Below are 11043 nucleotides of genomic sequence, written 5' to 3'. Positions count from 1 at the left end.
ATTGGTTTCCCTTTTCTTTGTTGAAGAGGGTCTGTGCAATCCTTCTGCCTAGTCCGCCATCTTGCCCCGCCTCAAGTCGTAGGTTTTTAATTTAGAAAATATGTTTCTAGCTGGCTTACTTCATAGGGTGGTTATAAGAACAATATGAGATAGCATTTGTGAAAATAATTTGAAAACTATAAACTTCAATAAACATGGATTTTCAGATGCCCCCAAATCCCCCAAGGAATAAAGACAAATAAAGCTATCATGATGTCAACATGCAACTTGTACTCCAGCAGCCATTAGATACCAGCTCCCAGTAGATCAAGATGTAACTGTTTAATGCCTCCTTCTCCTCCACAGTCCAAGATCACAGGGTTCAAAAGCTTTAGACTCCTACAACTGCTCAATTGAGAATTTTAGGATTATTTTGTGAAGAAGCCACTGTTTATCTTGCAGGATGATAAAGAATTGGAAACTGTATGTTTAGGAAAATGATAGTGCTACCAACAAGCAAATATCAATAACAAATAAATAAAAATATGTTATAGATATTCTAATTCATAATATTAAATAGACTGAAAAAAATTATTTATTAAAGAAAATCCACTTACTGCTCTAAGTAATATATTTTCAGCACTATCAGAAACTTGTTCCTCCAAACCAACGGATGTTCAGAAATAGAAGGGAGGCCCTGACATCATGGAAAATGGTTTCTCTGTCATTTGTCATAGATGGTGGGTGTATTCTATTCACTTAAGGGTTTTAAAACCCAGGAAAGGAAGACAGAATGGATCAGAAAATGCCAGCGTCTAAATGTCCTGGTTGCAGCCCTTGTTCACACTCATCAATCTAAGGTTCTCAGCAGTCAGTTTTCATCTTTCTCCTTTTCATACTTTCCATGATGGCAAATAAGGATGTCAAGTTTCAGCATCCTTACATCTCAGGATAAATGAGATGTCAGCTCAGACTATAGTCATTGGCCAGATCAGCATGGCAAAGAGCAAAGCAGAAAACTGAGTCAATGATTTGAGTAAGTCAGAAAAAAAAAAAAAAAAAGACATGCTTTTCTGGAATTACACAGTCTGTTCAAAACTAAAGCACACTCACAGGGGGGTGGGGGAGGGGAAATGGACCAGGGAGTAGAGTGAGAGTGGGAACAAGTTCCAATATGGCTATTTCCCTCTTGCCATGAGAAACCTGCAAAACACATAGCTTCAAATATGACAGATGTGAAATTCTTACATGAAAGAAGTAGGGCTGGAGGAGTTAAGAGCAAGGGCTCAGGAGTCAGGGCATGAGTGCAGATCTCTGCCACTCACTCTGCACAAGACCCTGCACAAGATGACTCACCTCACTGTGCCTCAATTTATCTGTAGGAATAAAGATAATATTAATATTAAAAGAAAAAAAAAGAGTTGGCCTTCAGTTGATTTTGATTCTTGGTGACCCCATGTATTTCAGAGTAGAACTGCAGTCCATAGGGTTTTCACTGTCTGTAATCATTTGGAAGTAGATCACCAGGCCTTTTTTCAGAGGTGCTTCTGCATGGATTTGAATCACCAACCTTTCTGTTAGTAGCTAAGCACTTAACCATTTTGACCCTCAGTGACGCTAATATTACTGGAATACCTAACTTACTGGGTTATTCTAACTGGATCGACAAATGACATCAAGATAAATGGAGAAAAGATTGAAGTTGTCCAAGATTTCATTTTACTTGGATCCACCATCAACACCCATGGAAGCAGCAGTCAAGAAATCAAATGGCTAATCTGTTGCAAAAGACCTCTTTATAGTGTTAAAAACCAAAGATGTCACAGTGAGGACTCAGGTGCACCTGACTCAAGCCATGGCATTCCCAATCGTTTCATATTGCTTGTGGAACCTGACAATGAATAAAGAAGATAAAAGAAGAATTGATGGCTTTAAATTGTAGTGTTAGTGAAATATATTGGATATACCATGGACTACTAGAAGACTGACTAAATCTGTCTTGGAAGAAGTAGAGCCAGAATGCTCCTTAGAAGTGAGGATATTGAGAGTTCATCTTACTCACTTTAGGCATATTATCAGAAGGGAACATTCTCTAAAGTAGGACATCATGCTTGATAAAGTAGAGGACTAGTGAAAAAGAACAAGACCTTCAAATGAGATGGATTGATGTCATGGCTGCAACAATGGGTTCAAACATAATAACGATTGTGAGGATGGCACAGGACTGATCGTGTTTCATTCAGTTGGAGATAGGTTCACTCTGAGTTGGAACCAACTCAACAGCACCTAACAACAGCAACAAAAGATTTTTTATTACTTTTATTTATTTATATTGTGCTTTAGGTGCAAGTTTACAGAGCAGACTTTGTTTTACATTCAACATTATGTGTACATTTAGTTTCACTCCCCGTTTATCATCCCCAATCCTAACCCAGCCTCCTCCCCTCCCTGCCCTGTAACCCTCCCCTCCTCCTGTGCCCCTCATAGTTACGCACTCCTGTGTGTCCTGCATTTCCTCCATGTGAATGTTGCTCCTCTGGTGCCCCGCAGTCGATTGCTCCAAGGGATGCATTTCCATAGACTACGTGGGTGCATCATCCTGGGTTGAGTGGTCTGTGCGTACCTCTCATTTACTATTGGGCTGAGAGCCAGCCCTTGGGAGTGAGTTTTATTCCAGGCCCAGAATGTATCCCAGGGCCATAGTATTAGGGGTCTCACCAGACTCCATCTGACCAATAATTCTGGTCATTATTGAGTTTTTGGATTTTGTTCCACATTTTTCCTCCTGCTCTAGTCAGGATCTCCAGATTTGATCCCTTTCCTGTTTGGTAGCCAAACACCATCTAGTTCTTCTGGTCTTGAGGGCCATCATGTCCTAGGGCTGATTGCTTCCAAATGCCCTTGTATTTTTGCACTCTTCTTTGCTTCCAATGCTAGGAGACCATTAGCTGCATCTTAGATGACTGCTTGAAAGCTTTTAAGACCCCAGTCACTACTCACCAATGTAGGATGAGGAACAAGACTTTTATGTATTTTGTTGTGCCAATTGAGTCTGGTGTCCCCCAATACTATGGTCCTGAGTCAGTAGATTCAGGGATTACTCTATGTCTGTCTCTGTCGTTTCTGTAAGGATTGCGGGTGTTTTGTATCACTGATATCTGTGCAAGATTAGCCTCTGTTGAACCTATCCTTGGTCTACAGTATACTCCTGTTCACTGACCGCCATCTGATCTTCTCAGATGTTTATGTGTTTATCTGTTGTATAAAGGTTCACTATGAGTTGGAACCAACTCAACAGTATCTAACAACAACAAGAGATTTTTTAAGTAGTTAGCACAAAAATAAGAGCTCAATCAATATCAGCTCTTATTATCAGAATACATGTGAAAGATCCAAAGCTATTACTGAGGGTTACAGTAATGATGTATTGAGCAAACTAAAGAATATACTGCTTTGGGGGACACTGTGTTGATTTGTGTGTATATGTATACACAGTATCCCCCAAAGTAGTATATGTACTTTGGGACTACCTAGCTTGAGAAGGCAGTAGTGGTTCAGTGGTAGAATTCTCACTTTCCATGGGAAGACCTAGCTTCGTCAAAGCAGTGAACCTATGTACGACAGAATGAAACACTGATTGGTCCTGTACCATCCTCAGAATCGTTACTATATTTGAATCCATTGTTGCAGCCACTATATCAATCTATCTCATTGAAGATCTTCCTATTTTTCACTGATCCTCTACTAAAGGAACTCGGGTGGTATAGTGGATAAGGCATTTGGCTGCTAACCAGAGGTCTGAAGTTCAAACCTACCAGCCACTCTGCAGAAGGAAGATGAGGCAATCTACTTCTGTAAAGATTTGCAGCCTCGTAAACCCAATAGTTGCCACTATGAGTCAGAATTGACTTGACAGCAGTGAGTATGGGTTTTTTTTTTTTTGGTGTATGCATAAGTGTATATTGAATCTATGTATATGATTTGTTCATGACTCTAGGCAGCAACAGGAGCACGTTAATTATTAGCCTGAAAGGCCTTAACAAAGTTGCTTTCTAACTTTCCACATGTAATGCTGCCTCCAAAAACAGGGCAATATGGCAGGCAGAGACGGTGAATAATGTAAAATTAGAGTTCTTGGCATGTGCTTCCACATCAGTTTCACATATGATGGAAACAAAGATGCGTATGAAGTAGTTATTATTAGCTGCTGTCAATCCAGCCGCTAAGTCATGGCAACACATGTACAATAAAATATCACAACCATTAAGATCTGTAAGGCTGATTTTCTAAACTAAATAACCAGGCCTTTCTTCATAATCCATTTTGTCGAGAAGCTCTACTGTTCCACGTCATAGCAACACACAAGCTTCCACTGACAGATGGGTAGTGGCTGCCTATGAGTACCTTGGCCAGGAATCAAACCCAGATCTTCCCACGGAAAGCAAGAATTCTACCACTGAACCCCACTGCCCACTCAAGCTAGGTAGGCCCAAATTAAAGAAGCTGGAAACTGGAATTCTGGTAGTGTAGTGCCTAAGGCACTTGACTGCTAACCAGAAGGCTGGCAGTTCAAACCCACCAGCCACTCCTCGGAAGGAAGTTTGTGCAATCTACTTCTGTAGTGATACTGCCTCAAAAACCCAAGGAGGGGTCGCTATGAGTTGGGGCCGACTTGATAGCACACAACAACAACAACAACAAGTCCCCCTCCCATGTTATAGGCAGTTATACTACCCCTCTCTCCACCTTGATTCAAGCCATTGCAATCTTTTCTTTGTTTTTCTGTCTCATGCATTACATTGAAATAACTTATCACTTTCTTCCTTTCCTGGGTGAGTAGAATCAAATCAAATCTGTTTTGTTTTTTCAGGAACTCCTTTCCTTGTAATGGTGCCACCCAACCTCTTCTCACGAGTTTGCATACTTCTGTCTGTTTCCTTGATGAAAGCAATTGAAACTTCATTCAATAACTGAAGTCTCATAAAATGCTAAGCAAGAAAGCCAGAGGATAAACCTGAGCTCCTTTGTAATACTGAGCAATCTGGGGTTACTAAACGGCCAGGAAGTCTATAACCTAAGGAAAATGTGAACTAGGAATTATTAAATATTCATTGGAATCATATGGAAAAAAATATATAGCAAAGAAACCAAGGTAAGACACATGTTCATAATAATGCAGTAACTACAAACCTACACTATCTCATAAGATCCTCCATTTATCATCATCCATCTCTAAGGAATGAAGAAATCTAAGCATGAATAATAACTGTTATACCAGAAATAAGTCTCATCTTCCAACTCAGGAGCACAACTTTCATTTTTCATGGCAGAACAATAGTCATAGCAGTTAGAAAGCAGGGCTGCATCCCAGGTTTTCACAAACAAAAGGATGAAACCCAACATCTGGAATCATGACCACAACAGACTCAAGAGATCCACCAGCTTTATGAAAAGTTGCAGCTTTCAAGAAAGGCATCGGTCTGGAGGGGCGTACTGCTGCAAACCTTGAAGAACTGAGTGTAAGATTCTTCACTTACTTAGCTAAATTCAATGATATTTTTAAGTAACAAGAGCCATCTTTGTTTAGGTTTCCTTTCATTCCCCCATTGTGTGTGTTGAGGGAGGGGTAATAAAAGAGAAGACTTGGCTGTGAGAAAAAAAGCATTATGATAAAACAGGACTTGCTGTCTTAGAGGTCAGTGGCAAAATTTCTGTTTTTTAAAGCCACTTACCCTATTAATTCTGTTACAATAACACTAAGAAACTAAGACACTGCCTTTCCCTACTGATTTGGGATATAATCTTTTGAATTAATTAAACTCTTGTGTAAACTGATATTTCTCACTGGTTTGCCTATTCTCTGTAATTGGTCTGTCAGTTCCAAAGCCATGCTGTTTCAAACATTATAACTTTACAATATATTTCAATGTCTTAGAGGGCTAATGTCCCTTTGTTACTCTTATTTTTCCAAAATTTCTACAATATGCTTATTCATTTATTTTTCTAAATGAACTATAGAACTGCTTTTGTTAAGCTCTCTCTTCTGAAAAAAATGCCTTGATATTTTAACTATGACTATGAAAGAATCAACATCTTTAAAGTACACAGTTTTTTTTTTTTTCAAACCACTGGACTACATTCATTAAGTAAAGGTGAACAATCTTCTGGGAAGATTTGGAAACCAGTATTCTAAGTATGAGAATATATGAAAAGGAAAGATAAGCAAGTACAGAACTTTAGAAGGAAGTTTCTCTCCAATGTCCTTTTTATTTATTTATTTATTTTAGTGAATATATACATAACAAAATATACCTCCATTCAATACTTTCTCCATGAACAGTTCAATGATCTTGGTTACATTCCTTACATTGTGTCACCGTTCTCTCCCTCTCTACCCATATTGTTGTTGTTGTTATGTGCCATCGAGTCAGACCCGCCTCATAGCGACTCCTCCTTGGGCTTCCTCACATTTGTGAGGTTAGAAGTCCCAACTCAGGACATTATGTGCAGGAGAAGTCTCTCTCTCTCTCTCTCTCTCTATCTCTCTCTATCTCTGTCTCTGTCAGCTTGGGGGTAGGGGGAAAGATCCTTCTCTCTTTCAGCCTCTATTGCTTACTTGCTTCGTGATCTTACATTGCATCTCTCTTCACCTATTTTAGCTCTCTTGTCTCTGAGTCTATGCTGCTCCTTATAGCTCAGCAGTGATTACATTTAGGACACACCCTACATTAATATGGTCTCATTAACATAATAAAGAAATCTTATTCTCAAATGGGATTAAAGCCTAGCTTTAGGATTCCAACGCATATTTTGGGAGTGAGGGGAACAAGTGAATCCATAGTAGGTATGATTGTTCAGTAAATGATTTTGATGCAATTGGTTAAACTTTATAAAGAAACTGGGTAAGTTCTTACTAGCTATTGCCCTAAAGCACTCCTTGTCAAGTGTCCCCCACTTATTTCTGAGTTTCTCAGACCTCTGTGTCTGAGCATCACCAAAGTTAAACATTTCTCTCTCTGGCCTTCTTATCCTTGTCTCTCAACTTTGTCTGCATTGCCCATGACCTTCCTAAGATCACCACTCTGCTGGACAACATTATCCTCCATCTTTGGCACCACTGTCAGGGTGAGGGACTCATATATACTTCTTAGGCCAAAGTGTGACCACAGGCCCACCTTAACTCACACAGCACATCTGGGACCAAGGTATCTTTGAAGATCTGGAGATGATAAAAATATATATGACATTGACTGACTCCTGGAAGCTTGCATGTTACTATGATGCTATTCAGGTCTCAGTTGAGCTTCCAGACTAAGATGGACTAGGAAGAAAGGCCTGGTTCTCTACTTCCCATGTAACTCAGCATAAGGCTGGTACAGGACCAGGCAGCATTTCATTTGATTATGTGTAGTTCACCATGAGTTAGGGATGACTCAATGGCAGCTAACAACAGCAACATGTCATTCTGGGACATTTCTTGGGCAAGAAGTTTCAAGTCAGATTGCTGGCTACAGTGCTCAGTTGATCCTGGAGAGATGAGTCAACTTTGCCATTCCAAACAATGGGAGTGCTTGGAGTGCGTGTGCATTTCCTCTGTCATCTTTATCATTTCCCTCCACTTTCCATCTACTCCTGTTGTGGACACTGTGGTTTGATCACCCAAGAGCCATTTCCAATGCCATCTTGCTTGGTCTAAAAAGGAGCTATAGGGAAGAGATTCTAAAAATGTTTTCAAAGGTGACAGACTAAACTGATACATACACCCTCTTTGGCCTTTCTCCATTCACCCTGCCTGAAGCGTGGATGCAATGTCTAGAACAGCCGTCATTTGATCACGAAGATGAAAGCCACAAACTAAAGACAGCAGAGTAGACAAAGAGAAAAAGGTTGGGATATTAATGATGCTGTGGATCCTGGACTGCCTCTTTCCAAACCTTTCAGCCTAAGAGAAATATATTCCATATTTGCTTAAGTCCTTGGTAGGTAAGTTTTTGTTTTTCACTACCTGTCAAATAGAATGCCAATTGATATACTTCTGCACTCCCCAAACAGGCACAAGGGGCAGATCAGTAATTCTACAGCATAAGCAAATATCCAACAGGGATGCAGGGACTCCTTTCTTTTTTTTTCCTTTTTCAATGTGATTTTAAATGGGAAATCACTCTTTCCATAGTACTTCTCAGAGAATCAAAACTCTCATAATTGCAATGACTTCCTACTTTTCCACCAACCCAGGGTTCTGCTTTTATAGATGAAGAGTGGTAGAAAGGGTGTTAATTATACTAGGAAAAGCTCTGTCATTTTTCTTCCTCTCTCTCATTGAAAAAAAAAAAAATCATTTCTGAATGTATTTAAGAACAAAGAATGCAGAATATTGCATATGGAGAAACATTTTTGAGTAGCCATGGTAGCCTATGGCTCTAGAAGTGATCTTTTAAACATTAGAAATCAATTCATGCTCTTGCTCAAAAACCACGTCTGGTAGACAGTATTACTTCCTTACCCCGTTTAATGTTGGGCTTGGTCAAATGGCTTGTTACAACCAATAGAAAGTGAGCAAATACGACATGAGCGTAAGTTTTAAATATGTTTGCTGGTTTGGCTTTACCTCTTGCCCTCTGTTTTCTGCCATAGGAAGAACATGATCTGGTCATCAATGGTCTCAGAACAAAGAGCAAAGTGGAGCAGTCAAGAACCCAATCTGCAGCCTGAAGCAGAGCCTCCACAAATAACCCACAGATCCATGAGCTAGTGATGTTCATTCTTATAAACCAATGGAAATTTGTGATTTTTTTTTTGTTGTGGAGTTTTAGGTAATACTAGCAAAACAATACGCTTGTAATGGCTTTCTAGCTCACTTTGAATAAAAAGTCATGAAAGCTATATAAAAGGTTCCTCATCATCTGATCCCCTTACTACTCTGACTATTATCTCCAACTACTTTCCTCGTTTCTTATTCTGCTCCAAATTGTACTAAGGAAAAAAGACCCCAGATTCAAACACATGCTATAGAGACCCTTTTATTGATCCTTCAATAGGACAAAGACATAATCATCCAGGTCAGGGGAACCGTCAGCATGTACACAGTACAGAGGCTGATGGACATTGACTCATAGCCATGGTGTTCATTATATAACAGAGGACAAAGGGAATCATCACAAGATCATGATTGACGGTAGATCAATTCATCACTGTCATAGGCAGGACTATAGAAAGGAATATGATTGGGATATGTACATGACTGCAGGTTAAAAAGGAGTACAGGACTTGTTCTGGGGCTTTGATTACCTGGCTACGTGGTGGGTGGAGCACGACACATGATCATTTGACCCTGAGACATAGCCCACAAAGTGGCTACAAGACAATAGCAGGGATCCCAATCTTTAATTTAAATTAGATAGCATATGTCCGATTGGCTACTTTCAGAAAACGCCCACACAATTTCCCTAGTTCTTTGTGTGAGCATCTTTCTGCATACTAGTTAATCTGTTTTTAACTACACTCTTCCTGAGGGCAAACTCTTCCTCCCTGGGCTTGCCCTGGATTTCTCTAAGCATAGAGCTCCACTACTGGTTTAATGGTCAGCAAGCACTGGGGAAGAAGCTCTGATGGCACAGTGCTTATGGCATTTGACTGCTAACCATAAGGTTGGCAGTTCAAAGCCACCAGCCACATGATGAGGCAATCTATTTCTATAAAGATTTACTACCTCAGAAACCCAGTGGGGGGTGGCTATGAGTCAGAACCAACTCCATGACAGTGAGTTTGGTTCTGTTAAGCATTGGGGAAAAAACATAAAGAATGCAAATGGCATCTGAACTTATGACAAGACTGAAAATACAGTTAGGGCTCCAGCTGTGGACCACAGCCTTCCACAAACCAGGTGCTTTAGAATTTAAGCTCTAGTGCAAAATATACCAGCCTCCTTGTTCTGTCTCTAGCATGACACAGGTTTCTGCCTCAGATTTTGCCCTTGCTGCTCTTTGTGGCATGGGCACTTTCTCCAGCATGCTCATCTGTTCATTCCCCTCAGGTCTTTATAAGAATCATGTCAGTGAGGATTGTTTGACTATCTAATTTTCAGCAGCAGTCCCCAATTCTCCCTCTCTTCATTGCTTGACTTTTGTATACAGTACTTACCACTGCTATCTATCCTCCTCCCATCACCCCAATAGAAGATAGGAAATTTTGTCCATTTTCTCCACTGTAGTAGTTTCAAGGTCTACTTAGAACAGTGCCTGGGACACTGGAACCACTTAAAATTATTCATGAATGAACAAGTGGATACATGAAGGAATTAAAACATCAATATAAAAATACATAAAAGAATATGTGATATTTCATAAAAAATGAGATATAAATAGCTAAAAGAAGAAATATAGATGAACTTTGCTTATAATCAAAGGACTCAGAATTAATACTAGAGAGAGTTACCTTTATCCTTTCAAATTAGCAAGTGTTTTAAAGAATTATAATACTTATTTGGTAAGGATTCTCTTTTATTGGCTCAGGTATTCTCACACACTGCAGGTAGATGTAGAAATTCAGTCTTTAAAGTTCATGTCTCTATTTCACCAAGTTCCCTTCTAGCAATCTGTCCCAAAAAGTAATTAGTATTTGAAGCAAGGAGTTATCTATCAGAAAATTCTTTATAGTGTTACTCATAATGATACAAATTTAGAAACAACGTAGACAATCAACAATAAAACAGTTAAATGAATGGTAGCACTTTCAAGTTTAGTATGAGTTTTGTAAATATTATTTCAGTGATATAAGAAATTGCTCATAACAAATATTAAATGAAAATGCTAGAATATAAAATTGCATATATATGTAATACCAATTATGTGGAAATAAGAATGTGCACAAGTGTGAAAGGAAAAGAAAGAATAGAGTATAGCAAAATGTCATCCATGATTATCTCTATGACATAGAGTTAATAATGATTTTTACTGTCTTTTTTGTACATTCCTGCATTTTCAAGATTCTCTATGATGATCACATATTGCTACTACTACTACTACTACTCCCCCACATGCGCATATACACACACACACACACACA

This window comes from Orycteropus afer, unplaced genomic scaffold, assembly GCF_000298275.1.
Source record: "Orycteropus afer afer isolate SDZICR_OR568_19922 unplaced genomic scaffold, OryAfe1.0 scaffold00095, whole genome shotgun sequence".
NCBI lineage: Eukaryota > Metazoa > Chordata > Mammalia > Tubulidentata > Orycteropodidae > Orycteropus > Orycteropus afer.
This window is presented reverse-complemented; position numbering follows the sequence as displayed.